Below are 22,612 nucleotides of genomic sequence, written 5' to 3'. Positions count from 1 at the left end.
CATCCAAGGTAAGGTTAGAATAACTGCATGAGCCATGATGGCAAAGCCCTAGGGATTTCTGTCTGTGTGCAACACCTCTCTTTGCAGGGTGAGGTCCTCTTCTCTGGGAGCCTGTGGCTTATTTACATTGCCTCTAATTCTGTGATGAATGTTCTAGACCTGTACCTTCCTGTATGGTAAGACAATATGTGGCAATTAAATTTAAATTTTAATTAATCAAAAACTCAACTCCCAAGTAGTACTAGCTACATTTCAAGTGTTCAATAGCCATATTATGTTTAGTGGCTACCATATTGGACAACACAGATTGGCTACCATATTGGACAGTACCAATAAAGGACATTTTCATTATGGTGGAGAGTTCTTGTGGCTAGCACTGCACTATACCATGGATCAGCAAACTATGGCTCGTGGGCCCAGTTCAATCCTCCTCCTATGATAGCAGATGAAGTTTTATTGAATGACCGTCATACCCATTCTTTTATATATCATCTATTGCTACTTCCACACTATATGGGCTCAGTTGACTGGTTTGCAGCAGAGACCATTTGGTCCACAAAGTCCAAAAATTTACTGTCTAGACCTCTATAGAAAATGTTTTCCAACCCTACTATATACCCTTTTCCCAGAAAAATGTACATGGCTGCATAAAAATTTTATACCTAATCTTAGGACCCCCTTACTTCCATCCATGTAAACCAAGCTCAGCTTACAAATTTCTTTACTAGTTCCATTTTTCTAGACTTTTCAGGCCTCAGTTTCACACAACTGATATCTACAAATGCTAGATTTATATGACTTCAAAAGATTTAAAAAATCTTAAATAACTAATGTCACCAGAGAGTTTACGGTTATGCTAAACTGTATGTACACTTTCATAAAGTATCACTGACAAGCTTACCATCACTTAAGAATCAGACCATTGGCTCTGCTGAATATAAACCCCCTTCCTACTGTTCTTTATTGGAGTATAATTGCTTTACAATGTTGTTTTAGTTTGCACTGTACAACAAAATGTATCAGCTATAAGTATACATTTATCCCCTCCCTCTTGGGTCTCCCTGCCACCCTGCTCCCATCCCACCCGTCTAGGTCATCATGGAACACTGAGCTAGAGCTTCCTGTGCTCTACAGCAGTTTCCCACTAACTTTCTGGTTTACACATGGTAGTCTATATATGTCAATCCTAATCTCTCAATTCCTCCCACCTTTCCCTTCCCTGCCCCGCACCCCGTGTCCAAATGTCCATTCAGTATGTCTGTGTTTCTGTTCCTGCTCTGGAAATAGGCTCATCTGTATCATTTTTCTAGACTCCATATATATGTGTTAATATATGATATATGTTTTTCTCTTTCTGACTTACTTCACTCTGTGTGACAGACTCTCGGTTCATCCACAGCTCTACAAATGACCCAATACATGTAAAAGAATGAAATTAGAACACTACCTAATACCATACACAAAAATAAACTCAAAATAGATTAAAGACCTAATATAAGACTGGACACTGTAAAACTCTTAGAGGAAAACATAGGAAAGATACTCTTTGACATAAACCACAGCAAGATCTTTTTTGAGTAATGAAAATAAAAACAAAAATAAACAAATGGGACCTAATTAAACTTAAAAGGTTTTGCACAGCAAAGGAAACCATAAGCAAGATGAAAAGACAGTTCACAGAATGGGAGAAAATATTTGCAAACGAAGCAATAGACAGAGGAATAGTCTCCAAAATATACAAACAGCTCATGGAGCTCCATATCAAAAACAAATAACCCAATCAAAAAATGGAAGGAGGACCTAAATAGAAACTTCTCCAAAGAAGACATATGGATGGCCAAGAGGCACGTGAAACGATGCTCTACAGCACTAATTATTAGAGAAATGCAAATCAAAACTACTACTTGTAACTCTTTTTCCGAGATTATTTTTCATACAAAGTTAAAAGCACATTGTATTTCCTTCCTTGCCAGGGTCCAGCCCCAGCTGATCCAGGGTATTCGAAGGAGAGACGGCGTAGGCGAGGGTCAGGAAACAACTGCTTAATTAAACGTTAATTAAGGATATAAAGAGTAATAGAATGAGGATAGCTCAGTAGGAAAATTCAGTGGAGAAAAGAGGCTGAGTAGCTTGGTTTACGCGGGGGACCAATAAAACTTCAAGACAAGAAGTTTGCACCACTTATGTAGGCCACAGGCGTGCTTCCGTTCTCCCGAAGGAGAGGAGACACTGAGGCCTCCCCGGTCGGATCTTAGAAGCCCAGGCATAATTAGTAAGCATGGTGGGTTCCGCGCTCCAGATGGAGACTCAACCAGAGTGAGAGAGAGAGAGACATGGGGAGACCAGTATTTCGAGAAACTGATCCCAATTCTTTATTTTCCATGGTCTACTTTTATACACTGAGATGTTATGCAAAAGTCACACGGGGTCAGCAGTCCTGACTTTTATCAAAGTCAGGTGCTTCATACAAATGTATACAGAGGTCTTAGGGGTGTTACATCATCTTCTGGCCAGGGGGCCTGCTGACAATTTACGACCCTCTCCTTGTGACAGCGGTCAGTCAACCAGGACACTTATTTCTCCAGGGGTGATTATTCTTAAAACAGACGCCACCCAAATAAAGTTACATTCCTATAGGGTGAGGGTGTAGTGGGTTTTAGTTAAGGAAAGAATTTACTTAGCCTAAGGTCTAACGTGATTTATATCAAAGGTTAATGCTTATTTCTTCTATATATTTATTGATGTGTGTAAGGGCGGGGGATATGGAGACTTAGCAACAAACATTGGCTCAACAAATGAAAAACCCTTCACCAATACAATTTCTAATCAGCCCACTATACTTATACTAATGGTTTTCTAACTTTTCTAAAGAACCTGTTTTTAGAAGGTTTAAAGCTTCTCGTGCCTCTCACGGTTGGGAGGCTGTGAGCAATCACATGTGGCCGGACAAGCCTGTCAGGCAGGCTAGAGAACCTTCAGAGGAGTTTGTAGGTTGAAACACTCCTATCACGCCCAGGAGTTTTTATTAACTGGAGCTCTAAGTTAACTCCTTCTCCGAAAGAGGTGGTCGGGGACAGCCCCCCATAAAGTCAGAGGTGTAGGTGAGAGCACAAAGTAGTAAAGTAGGCAGGCTCTGGTTATGGGGGTAGATGCTCGAGGATTTCCAGGGGGACTCCTGAGGCTCGATCCCGCCTTTGCGTATGTCGAGCCTCCTTCATCATGACCTTTGCCATGGGCGGAGTGCCTCACGCCGGCCCCCAACACTTCCTGACCACTTGCCCAGTCCACATCTCTTCAAGAGAGATAAGCTTCATCTAAATTATTTCATCTGATTGATAATTGTCATTTATAACTTTATGGCTACTTCTGTCTCGGGTATTCCTTTGGAAAAGCTGTATGGATTCATTACATATTCTAATATATTGTCTATTGATTATAAGATAAAGTCAAGCACATATCTGCTGATACTTTTTCAGTTGACCTGTCTTTATACTTAGAAATATCTCTTAATACCTGCAGGGCAGGAGACCTGTGTTCAGTCCTTGAGTTGGGAAGATCCCCTGGAGAAGGAAATGGCAACCCACTCCAGTACTCTTGCCTGGAGAATTCCATGCACAGAGGAGCCTGGCAGGCTTTAGTCTATGGGATCACAAAGAGTCAGACATGACTGAGAAACTACCACTCACTTACTCCGAGAGTCTAAATTCAGTAAACTCTGTTGTTAGGTTCACTGCTGCTGCTGCTGCTAAGTTGCTTCAGTCGTGTCCAACTCTGTGCGACCCCATAAATGGCAGCCCACCAGGCTTCCCCGTCCCTGGGATTCTCCAGGCAAGAACACTGGAGTGGGCTGCCATTTCCTTCTCCAATGCATGAAAGTAAAAAGTGAAAGTGAAGTCATTCAGTCATGTCCGATTCTAGCGACCCCATGGACTGCAGTCTACCAGGCTCCTCTGTCCATGGGATTTTCTAGGCAAAAGTACTGGAGTGGGGTGCCATTAGCTAAGCTATATTAAAAAGTTAGTAGAAACTTGTCCAAAAATTCTACATATTTCACATCTCTTCTGATTCTTGAGATTTTTATCACTAATACAACTTCATTTAGCCTTCTCCTTCCTCTAGCTATTCTGTTCATTCTCAAATATGTATACATCATGCTGCCACAGTTACGTTTAGAGGCTGTCACCTTAAGGTTCAACAACATATCTTTCCTGGATTTTTTGAGTTGCATATTGGTTGGAAGAGCATTTGCTTGTGCACATTTAAGCATGTGAATACACACCACACACACACTTACCTAGACTTTCTCTAAGTTTAGCTTAAGTACCTGATTTAATTAGCCAAGAGGACAAAATATCATCTGAAGTCACAGGATGTGAGGGCACACCAGGTGATATAGGGGCAGAAGGTTATATAGTTGTTGCAACATATTCCAAAATGCCTCCTTTTAACCCAAGAGTCCACAGCAGTAACACACAAACGCTGGTGACACTGTTTACACACTGGTCTTTCCAGGTCCAAAAAACTCCCATCTTTCTACATCACAAGCAAGGTCCATCACCATCTAGATAGGACATAATCAATCAGTGTCTTTGTTTTGATTTAGGGCCTTTTAACAAATGGTAGACCCCTCCTGTCTTTTTAAACAAACTCAGCGTCAGCAAGACATGTGCATCTTCATTCATTCAACCTGTCACTCATTTTTCCTTTAATTTATCAAGGACTTGCTATTTACAGGAACTGTTCTAGATGTTGGAAACACGCCAATGAACAAACCAAAACACATATGTTACGTTGGTGGTACTTACAGTCCAGTGGAGCATACTAAAATAAATTTATTTTATTTTTAGTATTGCATTTATAGAGAAAAATCAACAATTGGTTCAAAACTCAAATAGCCTTTTAAACTACTTCATAAAATTTAATTAGCATAAATTTCTAATGGAGTTGTAGTATGCCTGACAGGCATACCTCATTTTATTGTGCTTTGCATATTTTTCGGGGTTTTTTTTCTTTTTTATATATATTTAATTTTTTACAAATTTAAGGTTTGTGGCAACTCTGAGTTGAGAAAATCTGCTGGTGCCAAGAAATAAATTATTTTTAAAAGACACTGAAAGTGGGCCAAGAGGGAACATATCTCAACATAATAAAGGTTATATATGACAAACCTACAGCTAACATCATACTCAGCGGTGAAAAGCTAAAAGTATTTCCTCTAAGATCAGGAACAAGACAGGGATGTCCACTTAACTCACTTTTATTCAATAGAGTCTTAGAAGTTTTAGCCACGACAGAGAAGAAAAAGAAATAAAAGGAATCCAAAGTGAAAAGGAAGAAGTAAAATTGTCACCGTTTGCAGATGACATAGTACTATATACATAGGTAAACCTAAAGATGCTACCAGAAATCTACTAGAGCTCATCAGTGAGTTTGGTAAAGTTGCAGGAAACAAAATTATACAGAAATTTGTTGCATTTCCATATACTAACAATGAACGATCAGAAAAAGAAATTAAGGAACTAATACCACTTACCATCACATCCAAAAGAATAAAATACCTAGGAATAAATCTGCTTAAGGAGGCAAAAGACATATATTCCACAAACTATAAGACGATGAAAGATATTGAAGATGACACAAACAGTTGGAAAAATATACCATATTCTTGGACTGGAAGAATCAATATTGTTAAAATGACCATCCTACCCAAGGCAATCTACAGATTCAGTGCAATCCCTATCAAAATACCAATGGCATTTTTCACAGAACTAGAGCAAAAAAATTTTAACTTTGTACGGAAACACAAAAGACCCTGAATAGCTAAAGCAATCTTGAGAAAGAAGAGCAGAAATAGAGAAGTCAGGCTCTCTGATTTCAGCCTATGGCACTGGCACAAAAACAGACACATAGATCAGTGGAACAGGACAGAGAACCCAGAAGTAAACCCGTGCACTTACAGTCAATTCATCTATGAAGAGTTCAGTCCAGTTCAGTCGCTCAGTCATGTCCGACTCTTTGAGACCCCATGAACCACAACATGCCAGGCCTCCCTGTCCATCACCAACTCCCGGAGCCCACCCAAACCCATGTCCGTCGAGTTGGTGATGCCATCCAACCATCTCATCCTCTGTCGTCCCCTTCTCCTCCTGCCCTTAATCTTTCCCAGCATCAGGATCTTTTCAAATGAGTCAGCACTTTGCATCAGGTGGCCAAAGTATTGGAGTTTCAGCTTCAGCATCAGTCCTTCCAATGAACACCCAGGACTGATCTCCTTCAGAATGGACTGGTTGGATCTCCTTGCAGTCCAAGGGACTCTCAAGAGTCTTCTCCAACACCACAGTTCAAAAGCATCAATTCTTCGGTGCTCAACTTTCTTTGAGGTCCAACTCTCACATCCATACATGACCACTGGAAAAACCATAGCCTTGACTAGATGGATCTTTGTTGACAAAGTAATGTCTCTACTTTTTAATATGCTGTCTAGGTTGGTCATAACTTTCCTTCCAAGGAGTAAGTGTCTTTTAATTTCATGACTGCAGTCACCATCTGCAGTGATTTTGGAGCCCAAAAAAATAAAGTCAGCCAACTGTTTCCACTCTTTCCCCATCTATTTGCCATGAAGTGATGGGACTGGATGCCATGATCTTCGTTTTCTGAATTTGAGCTTTAAGCCAACTTTTTCACTCTCCTCTTTCACTTTCATCAAGAGGCTTTTTAGTTCCTCTTCACTTTCTGCCATAAGGATGGTGTCATCTCCATATCTGAGGTTATTGATATTTCTCCCAGCAATCTTGATTCCAGCTTGTGCTTCTTCCAGCCCAGCATTTCTCATGGCGTACTCTGCATATAAGTTAAACAAGCAGGGTAACAATATACAGCCTTGATGTACTCCTTTTCCTATTTGGAACCAGTCTGTTGTTCCATGTCCAGTTCATACCCTTTACGAATATCTCTTATTTTCTCTAATGGTTTAGAATTTTTCAGGAAAACAATAATATTTCTATGAATAATAGTTTTGTATTACTTTTTTATACATTATTATTCTTACTTTTATTTTATTTTATTGTATTGATTTGAATGTCCAGAATAAGGTTAACTAAATCTAACATGATGTTAGTGGGGATCTTTGTTTAATCCTGGTTTTAATGGAAATGACTATATATAATAAAAGCTATTAGGTTAAGGAAATATGCTTCTGAATCTAATTATGAGGTTTTTTTTTTAAGGAGTGGATATTAAATACTGTCAAGTATTTTTTATGTAATCTATTGAGCTTGTCATTCAACTATTCTCCTTAAGACTTCATGGTCTATATTAATAGATACTAAGAGCAATTCACGCAGAAGGCAATGGCACCCCACTCCAGTACTCTTGCCTGGAAAATCCCATGGACAGAGGAGCCTGGTAGGCTACAGTCCATGGGGTCGCTAAGAATCGGACACTACTGAGCGACCTCACTTTCACCTTTCACTTTCATGCATTGGAGAAGGAAATGGCAACCCACTCCAGTGTCCTTGCCTGGAGAATCCCAGGGATGGGGGAGCCTGTTGGGCTGCCATCTGTGGGGTTGCACAGAATCGGACATGACTGAAGCGACTTAGCAGCAGCAGCAGCAGCAAAGGCATGTGTGTGTGCTAAGTTGCTTCAGTTGTGTCTGACTCCTTACAACCCTATGGACTGTAGCCCACCAGCCTCCTCTGTCCATGGGATTCTCCAGGCAAGAATACTGGAGTGGGCTGCCGTACCCTCCTCCAGGGGATCTTCCTGATCCAGAGATTGAACCTGTGTCTCTTATGTCTCCTGCATTGGCAGGCAGGTTCTTTACCACTAGCATCAGCTGGGAAGCCGGTCAAAGGCATACATTTTATTTTTTCAAGAAATTAACGTTTGAATATATGTATGATTGTTTTTCTAATTTACAATTTTACTTACTTTTTTATTTTCCTCTTTTTGCTTTAATTATATTTTGTTGTTTAAAAAAATTTCAGCTGAATTCACAGATAACTTATCTTCATACTTCCTCATTAAATGATGAAGACTTTCAAGGTTATGAATTTGTCTGAATTGAGCTTTGAATAAAATATATTTCTACTTGAGTTTTGCTGAGTTTCCTCTAACCTTGTATTTACCAATCTTTTGTGTCGTGTTTTAGGTTAATGGAGCACATCAGCTATATTTTATTTTAGGTGAACGCCTCTGTCACCTAATAAGAGACTTTGGTTACATTTATTCATATAAATTTAGGTCTTATTTTTCTCACTTTCTTTTATGATTTCTATTCTATTTTTTTTTCTATTCTATTTTTTGATGGCTCCTGACTTGTTTCTTTGTTTTTAAAGTATACAAACGTTTATTGTCCTTCAATAATTATCTCTAATTATCCATGCCAAACACAAAATCGAATCTCTCCCTCACCTTTCCACCAATTCCACTCAAAACAGGAATTTATCAAGTTGAATGGGCCTCATCCATTTCTGTTTCTAAACAGTTATACTCATTTAAACGATCTTCCAAAGAACTATCAGCAAAAAATGTCAATTTTTCTTCATTATTCTACTGAGTTTTCTAACTAGTCCTTGTGCCAAGGACACTGTATATCAATTATGCTTAAAATGTCACTTAAAAATATAACTGCTTAAGGACAAAACAGAAATTAGCAGTTTTAACTATTTGTTTAATTATTACAAGAGATCTTGGTCACAGTTTCCACATTTTATTCCCTTCTGCTATAGACTGAGATAAGTCAGATCTTCTCAAATAATCTTAGAGTCAGAAAAAACTTTATAGAATATTCATTTCCACAACTTTTGGTTACAGGTAAGGAAACAGAAGTCTAAAGAGATTAATGTGCCTCTAGTATAACTTGTCTTTGTGAAAAAGATAAGAGCAAGTGGAAAATCAAAAACATGTCAGGGACAGCAGAGCTTGTCAGACAGTTCCAAAGTTAAGAATAAGACTTTATTAACAGAGAGAAATGAAAGCTAACCTTTGGCATCGCATAAAAGGAATCAGTGCCTAGAAATTGAAATGGAGAAGTAATGTACAATTCTGTGATAAGTAATAAGTGTTTAAGAATATTCCAAGATTGTGGTCAGTTGCATCTTCCTGGAGAGTTTAGTTTCTTAGTAAGTCAATCTGTATGTTTTCATTGAGCATTTTCTTGAGGTTCATAGTGGTGTTGTAGGAGAGTCAAAGGGCTTTCCAAAATAGCTCGCAGCAGGCTAGAGATCAAGAAACTGAACTTGTAATTATATTTTGGCCATTGAGTCTGTGAACCTGAGCAGGTCATTTTCTCTCTTTGGGTTGTTTGTTGGTCCCTTCTTTGTTGAAATGACTATTTGTCTTTTCACGAAATCATGAAATGGTTGACTTTTGAAGTGGCCTGGAGCTCATCCTCATTCTGCAGGTCCAAAGAAATGAAGTGAGTCTCTGAAAGTCATGAAGTTAGAATCAGATATAGCATCGTAATCCTGGTCCTCTATGAATGAGTTTTGAGATTCTTCCCAACCATGAAGTCTTATGATTCCATGATTGAAATGTAAGATGGTGTTTCTTCCCTGAAGGATCCCATAATCAAGTTGAAAGGACACTTAAAACACAGAAATAGTTATTATAAGACAGCAGATGAGATCTCACAAGCAGAACAACTTCCACTTTAGCCATTTAGAGAAGCAAGCTGTTAGGAAAATCACTGAGATTTGAACTGATCTTTGAAAAAATTGTTGAAAGGAAAAAATTATTATGGATGTAGGAAAGTAGCCAGAGAAAAGTTGTGCACCTGAGATCAGCCAGGACAGTGGCTGGGTCTGTCCAGCAGGAGTGGGTGGGGTATGGTCCTGCTAGAGAAGAGGTTATTGTTGTTTGTCTTCTGTTCCTTGAGGCTGAAGCTGACATGAATTTTTTTGAAAGAAGCAGGAGCAGGGTAAGGTAAAAGGAGAGGGATGTTTTAACCCTGTTTTTTTCTCCCCAAAGTAAGCTGACATATGGCTTAAATTTTAGAGAGTGGTTTCAGGGAACTTGTGTAGGCAACTGAAAAGAGTGAAAAAGTGGAAGGGAGAAAGAACATATGTTACTGAGCTGATCACCACTGTGGACAATTGGGATGCAGTCTCACTAAGGATCCTTGGAGGAGCAAAGTAGGATCTTATGTCCCTGCAGGGGACAGGAGAGGGCGAAATCTGGCTCCATCCCTCATGTGTCAAAAGGTGCCTGCCTCTTGGGATGTTATCCTGCTCACATGGCAGGAGTGTGCATGTAACAGGAGGGCTGTGTGCTGCTCACAATCTTCTCATGTGGCTGTGGCGGGGAAGGTGGGGTTAGAATGAGAAAAATGTGGCGTGCAGGTGCTGTCTGCTTGCTTCTCTATGTGCCTAATTTCTGTAGCAACAGCTAGAGTAAAATGTAGGCAATGAGGAGATGAGGCTGCTGGCCCAGGGGAAATGGATTTGGGATTGAAGTCCTCAGACCTAACTCTGCCTGGGTGGCTCAGAAAAAAAAGAGCATTAAATCAGTCTGGAATGGACTGAGACATAATGGAATTTCCCAGAAGGTTTTTTTTTTTTTTTAATTTTATTTTATTTTTAAACTTTACATAACTGTATTAGTTTTTGCCAAATATCAAAATGAATCCGCCACAGGTATACATGTGTTCCCCATCCTGAACCCTCCTCCCTCCTCCCTCCCCATTCCATCCCTCTGGGTCGTCCCAGTGCACCAGCCCCAAACATCCAGTATCCTGCATCGAACCTGGACTGGCAACTCGTTTCATACATGATATTTTACATGTTTCAATGCCATTCTCCCAAATCTTCCCACCCTCTCCCTCTCTCACAGAGTCCATAAGACTGTTCTATACATCAGTGTCTCTTTTGCTGTCTCATACACAGGGTTATTGTTACCATCTTTCTAAATTCCATATATATGCGTTAGTATACTGTGTTGGTGTTTTTCTTTCTGGCTTACTTCACTCTGTATAATAGGTTTAAAAATGGGGGGCAGAAATACTGTTCAGAGAAAATGATGTTAAACATGATAACATGTAATAGTTATTACATGATAAACATGTAATAGTTACTACATGTTATTTCTATGCTCAAAACTCTCTAGGATTTCCAGTTCACTTAGAGCAAAAGCCCAAGTATTAACAATGCCATTGACCTTTGCTCTGACCTCATTTATTGCCTGCCCCAACCCCACTCTGGTTCAGCCACACTGACTTCCATGTTGCGCTTTCAAAAATTATCCCTCAGGGCCTCTCCACTCAATGGAGGCTCTTCCTGACTGTCCCACATCACACCCTTCATCCTCTGACCCTACTTAATTTTTCCATACACTTATTCTACCTCAGTTCATATTCATGTCTTTTCCCCCTCAAACAAACAACTTTTTATAAAGCATAGATGATTTAAAATGTTGTCTTAGTTTCAGGTGTACACATTCAGGGGTACAGCAAAATGATTCAGTATCTACATCTATCAATCTACCTATTTTTCAGATTCTTTTCCAGTATAGGCTATACAAGAAATTGAGTATATTATAATACTCAGTTCAGTTCAGTCGCTGAGTCCTGTCCAACACTTTGCGACCCCATGAATCACAGCACGCCAGGCTTCCCTGTTCATCACCAATTCCCAAAGTTTACCCAAACTCCTGTCCATCAACTTGGTGATGCCATCCAGCCATCTCATCCTCTGTCGTCCCCTTCTTGTCCTGCCCCCAATCCTTCCCAGCATCACAGTCTTTTCCAATGGGTCAACTCTTCACATGAGGTGACCAAAGTATTGGAGGTTCAGCTTCAGCATCAGTCCTTCCAATGAACACCCAGGACTGATCTCCTTTAGGATGGACTGCTTGGATTTCCTTGCAGTCCAAGGGACTCTCAAGAGTCTTCTCCAACACCACAGTTCAAAAGCTTCAATTCTTCAGCGCTCAGCTTTCTTTATAGTCCAACTCTCACATCCATACATGACCACTGGAAAAACCATAGCCTTGACTAGACGGACCTTTGTTGACCAAGTTATGTCTCTGCTTTTTAATATGCTGTCTAGGTTGGTCATAACTTTCCTTCCAAAGAGTAAGAATCTTTTAATTTCATGACTGCAGTCACCATCTGCAGTGATTTTGGAGCCCAAAAAATTAAAGTCTGACACTGTTTCCACTGTTTCCCCATCTATTTGCCATGAAGTGATGGCACCAGATGCCATGATCTTAGTTTCTTAGCTTTAAGCCAACTTTTTCACTCTCCTCTTTTACTTTCATCAAGAGGCTCTTTAGTTCCTCTTCACTTTCTGCCATAAGTGTGGTGTCATCTGCATATCTGAGTTTATTGATATTTCTCCCGGCAATCTTGAATCCAGCTTGTGCTTCCTCCAGCCCAGCATTTCTCATGATATACTCTGCATAGAAGTTAAATGAGCAGGGTGACAATATACAGCCTTGACGTACTCCTTTTCCTATTTGGAACCAGTCTGTTGTTCCATGTCCAGTTCTAACTGTTGCTTCCTGACCTGCATACAGGTTTCTCAAGAGGCAGGTCAGGTGGTCTGGTATGCCCATCTCTTTCAGAATTTCCCACAGTTTATTGTGATCCACACAGTCAAAGGCTTTGGCATAGTCAATAAAGCAGAAATAGAAGTTTTTCTGGAACTCTCTTGCTTTTTCGATGATCCAGCAGATGTTGGCAGTTTGATCTCTGGTTCCTCTGCCTTTTCTAAAACCAGCTTGAACATCTGGAAGTTCACGGTTCACATATTGCTGAAGCCTGGCTTGGAGAATTTTAAGCATTACTTTACTAGCGTGAGAGATGAGTGCTATTGTGCGGTAGTTTGACTTGTATTATTTTTTTAAGATTCTATATGTAAATGACGTTAGATGACATTTGTCTTTCTCTGTTTGTCTTAGTTCACTTAGTATGATCATCTTTAGTTCCAACAACGTTGCTGCAAATGGCATTATTTAATTCTTTCTTATGGCTGAGTAGTATTCAATTGTACAAGTGTACCACATCTTCTTTATCCATTCATATGTTGATGGATATTTAGGTTGCTTCCATGTCCTGGCTATTGTAAATAAGTGCTGCTATGACACTGGAGCGCATGAATCTTTTCCGATTAGAGTTTTTCCAGATATATGCCCAGGAGTGAGAATGTTGGATCATATGGCAACTCTATTTTTAGTTTTTTTGAAGAAACTTCATACTGTTCTCCACAGTGGCATCACTGATTACCTCCCAGTGTAAATAGTATGGGCTTCCCAGATGGTGCTAGTGGTAAAGAATTTGCTTGCCAATGCAGGAAAGGCAGGAGATGTGGGTTCGATCACTGGGTGGGGAACATCCCCTGGAGGAGGGCATGGCAAACCACTGCAGTATTCTTGCCTGGAAAATTCCATGAACAGAGGAGCCTGGCAGAATACAGTCCATAGGATCACACAGAGTTGGACACGACTGAAGTGACTTAGCACACACACACACGTAAATAGTGTAGGAGGGTTCCCTTTTCTCCACACACTCCCCAGCATTTATTTGTAGATTTTTTTGATGATGACCATTCTGACTGCCCTGGTGGCTCAGATGGTAAAGAATCTGCCTGCAATGTGGGAGCCCTGGGTTCAGTCCCTGGGGCAGGAAGATCCCTGGAGAAGGGAATAGCTACCCACTCCAGTATTCTTGTCTGAAAAATTCCATGGACAGAAGAGCCTGGCAGGCTACAGTCCATGGGGTGGCAAAGAGTCAGATACTGAGTGACTAACACTTTCACTTTTGACTGATCAATGTTAGGTATGCTTTATAGTTTTGATTTGCATTTGTCTAATAATTGCATTTTTGATTTGCATTTCTCTAATAATTATGATGTTTAGTATATTTTCATAAGCCTGCTGTTTTATTGGGTTGCTCATTTTTTGTTTTTGTTTTTTTATATTGGGCTGTATAGGCTATCTGTTTATTTTGGAAATTAATCCCTTATCATTCACATTATCTGCAAATATTTTATCTCATTCTGTAGGTTATCCTTCTGTTTTGCTGATGGTTTCTTTCCTTCACTGTGTAAAAGCTTTTAAGTCTAATTGGGTCCAATTTGTTCTTTTGTTGTTGTTTTTACTTTCATGACTCTAGGAGATGGATCCAAAAATGATACTGTTGTGATTTATGCCCAAGAGTTCTGCCTGTGTTTTCCTCTAGGAGTTTTAAAGTATCTGGTCTTATATTTAGGTCTTTAATTCATTTTAAGTTTGTTTTCAGTTTTAAAGAATGTTCCAGTTTCATTCTTTCACACGTAGCTGTCCAGTTTTCCCAACACCCCTTATCAAAAAGACTGTCTTTTCTCCGTTGTATATTCTTGCCTCCTTTGTCATAGATTTCTTACTTTTGCATTCCAATCCCCTATAATGAAAAGGACATCTTTTTTGGGTGTTAGCTCTAGAAGGTCTTGTAGGTCTTCATAGAACCATTCAACTTCAGCTACTTCAGTGTTACCTGTTGGGGCACAGACTTGGATTACTGTGATATTGAATGGTTTGCCTTGGAAATGAACAGAGATCATTCTGTTGTTTTTGAGATTGCATCCAAGTACGGCCTTTTGGACTCTTTTGTTGACTATGATGGCTACTCCATTTCTTCTAAAGGATTCCTGTCCACGGTAGTAGATATAGTGGTCATCTGAGTTGAATTCACCCATTCCAGTCCATCTTAGTTCGCTGATTCCTAGAATGTCGATGTTCACTCTTGTCATCTGCTGTTCGACCACTTCCAATTTGCCTTGATTCATGGAGCTAACATTCCAGGTTCCTATGCAATATTGCTCTTTACAGCATTGAACCTTGCTTCTATCACCAGTCCCATCCACAACTGGATGTTGTTTTTGCTTTGCCTCCATCCCTTCATTCTTTTTGGAGTTATTTCTCCACTGATCTCCAGTAGCATATTGGGCACCTACCAACCTGGGGAGTTCATCTTTCAGTGTCCTATCTTTTTGCCTTTTCATACTGTTCATGGGGTTCTCAAGGCAAGAATACTGAAGTGGTTTGCCATTCCCTTCTCCAGTGGACCACATTCTGTCAGATCAAATTGCCAACATCTGCTGGATCATCGAAAAAGCAAGAGAGTTCCAGAAAAACATCTATTTCTGCTTTGTTGACTATGCCAAAGCCTTTGACTGTGTGGATCACAATAAACTGTAGGAAATTCTGAAAGAGATGGGCATACCAGACCACCTGACCTGCCTCTTGAGAAACCTGTATGCAGGTCAGGAAGCAACAGTTAGAACTGGACATGGAACAACAGACTAGTTCCAAATAGGAAAAGCAGTACATCAAGGATGTATATTTTCACCCTGCTTATTTAACTTATATGCAGAATACATTATGAGAAATGCTGGGCTGGAGGAAGCACAAGATTGCTTCCAGGAATCAAGATTGCTGGGAGATATATCAATAACCTCAGATATGGAGATGACACCACCCTTATGGCAGAAAGTGAAGAAGAACTAAAGAGCCTCTTGATGGAAGTAAAAGAGGAGAGTGAAAAAGTTAGCTTAAAGCTCAACATTCAGAAAACTAAGATCATGGCATCTGGTCCCATCACTTCATAGCAAATAGATGGGGAAACAGTGGAAACAGTACCTGACTTTATTTTTATGGGCTCCAAAATCACTGCAGATGGTGACTGCAACCATGAAATTAAAAGACGCTTACTCCTTGGAAGGGAAGTTATGACCAATCTAGACAGCATATTTAAAAACAGAGACATTACTTTGCCACCAAAAGTCCATCTAGTCAAGGCTGTGGTTTTTTCAGTGGTCATGTATGGATGTGAGAGTTGGACTATAAAGAAAGCTGAGCGCCAAAGAATTGATGCTTTTGAACTGTGGTGTTGGAGAAGACTCTTGAGAGTCCCTTGGACTACAAGGAGATCCAACCAGTCCATCCTGAAGGAGACCAGTCCCAGGTGTTCATTGGAAGGACTGATGCTAAGGCTGAAACTCCAATACTTTGGCCACCTGATGCAAAGAGCTGTAATTTTGTCATTTGAAAAGACCCTAATGCTAGGAAAGATTGAGGGCAGGAGGATAAGGGGACGACAGAGGATGAGATGGTTGGATGGCATCACCGACTCGATGGACATGGGTTTGGGTGGACTCTGGGAGTTGGTGATGGACAGGGAGGCCTGGCACGCTGTGGTTCATGGGGTCACAAAGAGTTGGACATGACTGAGCCACTGACCTAACTAATGGTTATAAAGTCAACATACAAAAAATTAATAACTAATTATTTTATTTATATGAGGTTCAAAAACAGACAAAACTGATCTCTAATGGTAGAAATCAGAACAAATTGTTGCTCTCAAAGGGGAATATTGGCTGAAAAGGAGTATCAAGTTTCTTAGGGTATAGAGAGGTTCTATATCTTGGTTAGAGTAGTGATTAACAGATGTATACTGCACATTTAAAGTGTGAGTGTTGGCTGATTGGATTTTAAAAAAGGACCTTTCAATATGCTCCCTACAAGAGACTTACTTCAGGGCTAAACACACACACAGATTGAAAATGAGAGGATGGGAAACAGTACCCCATGCAAATAGAAATGACAAGATAATGAGGGTAGCAATATTCATGTCAGACAAAGTAGACTTTAAAACAAAGGCTATAACAAACACAAAGAAGGGCACTATGTAATGATAAAGGGATCAACACAACAAGAGGATATTACACTCACTAACACATATGCACCCAAAACAGAAGCACCTAAATATATAAAGCAAATACTAACATATGTCAAGGGAGAAATGAGCAATGACATAATAATAGTAAGGGACTTTAATAAAATCAGTAAGGCACTAATGGCCTTAAATGACGTAATAGACCAGGACTCTAAGACAAAATAGACCAGATCATAGAATATTGCATCCAAAAACAGGAGAACACACATTCTTTTCAAGTACACATGGAATGTCCTCCAGAAGAGATTAAAAGCTAGGCCACAAAACAAGTCTCAACAAATTTAAGAGAATAGAAATTATATCAAGCATTTTTCCCAACTACAGTGATATGAAACTAGAAATCAACTACAGAAAGAAAAATGGGAAAATGAGAAATGTGATAACTAAACAATATACTGCTTGAAAAACCAGTGGGTTGATGAAGAAATCAAAGGGGGAATTAGAAAACTATTTAAGGCAAGTGAAAAATGGAAACACAACACTTCAAAATCAATGGGATGCAGCAAAAGAGTCCCAAGAGAGAAGTTTATAGCAATAAAGGCCTTCCTTAGGAAACAAGAAAAGTCTCAAACAACCTAATCTACCACCTAAAAGAATTAGGAAAATGAACAAAGCTCAAAATTGGCCAAAGAAAGAAAATAAAGATCAGAGAGGAAATAAATAAAATACAAATAAAAATATATAGAAAAGATCAAGGAAACCAAGAACTGAGTTTTGTTTTGTTTTGTTAAAAAAAAAAATATGAAACTGGTAAATTTTAGCCAGGCTCACCAAGGAGAAAAGAGGGGCAAAATAAGAAATGAAAGAGGAGAAATAATAATTTATGCCACAGAGATACAAAAAAAAAAATCATAGAAAAATACTATGAACAGTTGTATGCCAACAAATTGGACAACATAGAAGAAATGGACAGATTTTTAGAAATATACAGCCTGCCAAGATGTAATCAAGAAGAAATAGATAATTTGAACAGACTAATCACAAGTAGTGAAAACAAAAAAACAGGAAACAAAAGTTCAGGATCAGGTGACTTCATAGGGGAATCTTACCAACCATGTAAAGAAGAACTAATACCTATCTTGCTCAAACTATTTTTAAAAATTGGAGAAGATAGGACACTTTCAGATTCATTCTATGAAGCCACCGTTTCCCTGATACCAAAACCAGACAGATACTACAAGGAAAATACAATTGTAGGCCAATATCTATGATGAATATAAATGCAAAAATTCTCAAAAAAATATTAGCAAACTAAATCCAGCAATATATAAAAAGGATCATATACCATGATCCAAGTAGAATTTATTCCAAGGGCACAAGGATGTCTCAACATTTGAAAATCAATGTGATATACTACATTAATAAAAGGAAGGATTAAAAATTACATGATCATCTCAATAGTCACAGAAAAAACATTTCACAAAATTCAACATCCATTCATGATAAAAAAAAAAAACCCTCATCAAAGTGGGTATAGAGGGAACACATCTTAACATAATAAAGACCATTTATGACAAACCCACAGCCAGCATCATACTCAATGGGGAAAAGCTGACAGCTTTTACTTTTACTTACTTTTATCCAAGAACAAGATAAGGATCTCTACTCTTGCTGCCTATACTTAACATAATATTGGAAGTCCTAGCCACAGCAATTATACGAGAAACAGAAATAAAAGTCATCCAGATTGGAAGGGAAGAAGTACAGCTGTCACTGTTTGCAGATGACATGGTACTCTATATAGAAAACCCTAAAGTCTCCACACAAAAAGTATTAGAATAAATGAATTCATCAAGATAGCAGGATACAAGGTTAGAAAAATCCATTACATTTCTCTACACTATTAATCAACTAGTAGTAGGGGATTTTAAAAAAAGTCCTGTTTAAAATCACATCAATAGGAATAAAATACCGAGGAATAAACTTAACCAAGGAGGTGAAAGACCTATACTCTGAAAACTATAAAACATTGTTGAAGGAAACTGAAGATGATACAAAGAAATGGAAAGATACCCCATACTCTAGGATTGGAAGAATTAATATTGTTAAAATGACCATACTACCCAAGGCAATCTAGAGGTTCAATGCAATCCCTACCAAAATACCCATGACATTTTTCACAGAACTAGAAAATAATCCTGAAATCCATGTGGAACAACAAAAGACCCCAAACTGACAAAGCAGTCTTAAATAAGAAGAAAAAAACTGGAGATATCACCCACCCAGACCTCAGACTATACTGCAAGGCTACAGTAATCAAAATAGCATAGTACTGGCACAAATACACAGACCAATGGAATGGAATAGAGAGCCCAGAAATAACCCCACACACATACGGTCAATTAATCTACAACAGTGGAGGCAAGAATATGCAATGAAGAAAAGACAGTCTTTTCCACAAGTAGTACTGGGAAAACTCGACAGTTAAATGTAAAGCAATGAGATTAGAACTTACTTCATACCATATACAAAAATAAACTCAAAATTGATTAAAGACCTCACTGTGAGACCTGAAACCATTAAACTCCTTCCTATGAGAGAACATAGGCAGAATATTCATTGACATAAATCCTAGCAATACTTTTGACTGTCTTAAGGCAAAAGAAATAAAAGCAAAAATAAACAAACGGAGCCTAATTAAACTTAAGAATGTTTGCACAGCAAAGAAAACTGTCAGCAAAAACAAAAAGACAACCTACAGAATGGGAATAAATGATATGGCCAACAAGGAATTAATATCCAAAATATGTAAACAGTCATTACTACTCAATATCAAAAGAGCAAAAACCCAATCAAAAAACGGACAGAATATACATTTTCTGAATAAGACATACAGATGGCTACTGCTGCTGCTGCTAAGTCACTTCAGTCGTGTCCAACTCTGTGTGACCCTAGACAGCAGCCCACCAGGCTCCCCCGTCCCTGGGATTCTCCAGGCAAGAACACTGGAGTGGGTTGCCATTTCCTTCTCCAGTGCATGAAAGTGAAAAGTGAAAGTGAAGTCGCTCAGTCGTGTCCAACTCTTAGCGACCCCATGGACTGCAGCCTACCAGGCTCCTCCACCAATGGGATTTTCCAGGCAAGAGTACTGGAGTGGGTTGCCATTGCCTTCTCCGACAGATGGCTACAGACCCATGAAAAGATGCTCAGCATTGCTAATTGTTGAGAAAAGTAAATCAAAACAACAAGATAGCACCTCACACCTATGAGAATGGCTATTATCAAAAAGTCTACAGATTACAAGCAAGGAGAGGATGTGAAAAAAAGAGAATCTTTGTATGCTGTTGGTGGAAATGTAAATTGGTACAGCCACAGTGGGAAAGTGTATGGAAGGTCTTCAAAACACTATAAATAAAACTGGCATGTGGTCTAACAATTCCACTCCTGGGTATACATCCAAAGAAAACAAAAACATTAATTTGAAAAGATACATGCACACCAATGTTCATAGCAGCATTATTTACAATCGACAAGATAAGGAAGCAACCCAAAGGTCCATCAACAGATGAATGGATAAGAAAGATATGAGAGACAGAGATATATACACATACATACATAAACACACACGTAAGGAACATTACTCAATCATTAAAAAATGGAGTTCTGCCATTTTCAGCAAAGTGGGTCGTCCTAGAGAATATTATGCTTACTGAAGTAAGAAAGACAAATACTATATGATTATCACTTACATGTGGAATCTAAAAAATAATACAAATTAATGTATATGCAAAACAAACTGATTCACATAGGAAACAAACCAGTGGTTACATTGTAAATCAACTATGCTTCAGCTTAAAAAATGAAATGAAATGTGTATTATTATATACAAATGGAATCATATAGCTTTTTGTGCCTTCCTTTGGCCAGGGAAATTCCAGGGGAGGGATTCTGCTGTGAGCAACCAACACTCCTTTCTGGGGGAAGACAGCCTCAGTCTTGAAGAGAGAGCTGAGTGACACACAACATTCTCTACATGGTTAAATGTAAAAGATGAAATTAAACCAATACAATATTGTAAAGTAATTAACCTCCAATTAAAATAAATAAATTTATATTTAAAAAAATAAAAAATAAATTTCAAATATAAAAAAATTTTTAATTTAAAAAATGGAAGAAAATAACAAATAGTCCAAAAATGAGATTGAAAAGGATTTTCTTTTTGTGATATTTCCCAAATCAGATAAAAAGAGGTGTAGAGCATCTATACTGACAGTAGGTTTTATCAAGGTGGGGAGTGTAGGTGGAAAGGGACAGCAGTAAGAAAGGCCACCAGCATCACCGTGGTCCAGGAGGGACCTCTCTTGCCTCAAATGCTGAACATCTGGAGGACAACGTTTCCTTCCAGTGCTACTCTACTCAAATCCCTGACAAATAGCTTGCACATCAGCCTTGGTTTACAGCATTACTTCACATTTGTGTATGGTGGGGAGAGGCTGATTTTGAGTCACCCAGAGGGTCCTGCCTATTTCAAACTCAACATGCTTGTAAGAAAGCATAGTCTCCAGGGGATATTCTCCCACTGGCTCCGACCTCCCCCAGCAACTTGCCCTTCCCTGAGACCTCACCCCACCTTTGCATGCCTGTTACAGAAAGTCAAGGCCATAGAAGCGGCTGAACATCCAGCATGTGGGCTTTTTCTGGACATCCCGTGTTCTCACTTGCTGCTTTATTCTGAACCCATTGGAAGGCTGATCAATGGCTAGAGATTATGACACTTTAGGAAGGAAAAAGAAACCTTCTGAGTTAATATTATGATAATAGCAGCCACAGTGACTGTACCAGACACTGTGAGAAGCCCTCTCATATATTATCTCACCAAATCTTTTTTTTTTAACCAGTTTCATTCACTTTTTTTTCTCATATAAAATTACGTGGTAGCTACCGCTGGAGCCTGGGTCCTTGCATGGAGACTGGTGTGGGTCCTTACAAGATGGTCAGTGAATTCCTGATACAGAGACTTGGGGAACACCGTCTCTTTCCAGAGATCAGTTGGAAATGGCATCAAAAGTGGCCTTAGTGGAGTTGCCCAGGGTGGCGGTATAGCCCCTGGCAGAGGTGTAACAGTCATCAGTGCCAGCCATCATCAGGAGCATCTTGGGCACAGGGGCCAAGACGATGCCAGTGCCCCTGAGGGCAGGGATGAGGTACACCAGCACTGAGCCACAGCAGCCAGTCACCTTGCAAGGGACAGTGTGGGGCTTGCTGATCTTGTTTCCCCAGTAGCCTCGTCACATGGGACAATGGAGAGCTTGGCCAAGATGATGGCCCCTATGACCAGGAGAGCAGTGGCTACCTTCTTAGAGCACTTGACACCCAAACTGACATGTCTGTTGTGATCCCCAGTGGCAGCAAATGCCTTGAACCTGGTCCACTAGCCAGCATGGACCTGCTTTTGCACAGGCATAGTCTTCAAAACCTTGTCCTTGAGGGATGTCCCCAGGAAAAAGACAATGATCTCAGATTCCTTGATGGGCAAAGAGAAGAGGTAGATCTCCTCCAGGAACTTGATCTTCATGTCCTTGACCAGAGGGCCCAGCTTGGTATCGAGGAGCCACTCCTTGTCCTCGGCCTTACCTCCAAGAGCGCCATGGCGTTTACTCCAGCCCCCCAGCCCTGACCCTGGCCCCAACTGTGGCTCTGGACACCACTGCCAAAGTCTCTGTGGATGCCACCACAGCCTCCTATTCCAGGGCCCCCAGGGCCTCCAGGCCCTCCCACAGCACCGGGGTCAGCCTTCATTTGGTGTTTTTACAAAGAAGCCTCACCAAACCTTAAGTCTCTATTTTACATATGGAGGAAATGAGGCTTAGAGTGATCAATTGCCCAAGATTACACAACTAAAAACACTTTCCTAAGACACTTGGATGTGAATGAGGATCTACCTGATTCCAAAGACCT

At 39.6% G+C, this 22,612-nt stretch overlaps 1 protein-coding gene and 1 pseudogene across 6 annotated transcripts in view; one reads left to right on the top strand and one right to left on the bottom strand.

Annotated features, from left to right (window-relative positions):
- The window catches only part of TMEM108 (transmembrane protein 108), a 409,024-nt gene that overhangs the window by 339,735 nt on the left and 46,677 nt on the right, over positions 1–22,612 (top strand). The gene's annotated exons all lie outside the window — the stretch shown is intronic.
- LOC129644183 (40S ribosomal protein S2-like) lies at positions 21,582–22,453 on the bottom strand (annotated as a pseudogene).

This window comes from Bubalus kerabau, chromosome 2 (genome assembly GCF_029407905.1).
Source record: "Bubalus kerabau isolate K-KA32 ecotype Philippines breed swamp buffalo chromosome 2, PCC_UOA_SB_1v2, whole genome shotgun sequence".
In the NCBI taxonomy this organism is placed as follows: domain Eukaryota; kingdom Metazoa; phylum Chordata; class Mammalia; order Artiodactyla; family Bovidae; genus Bubalus; species Bubalus kerabau.
Note: the sequence above shows the minus strand (reverse complement) of the source record. Positions and strands in the feature narration are given on the sequence as shown.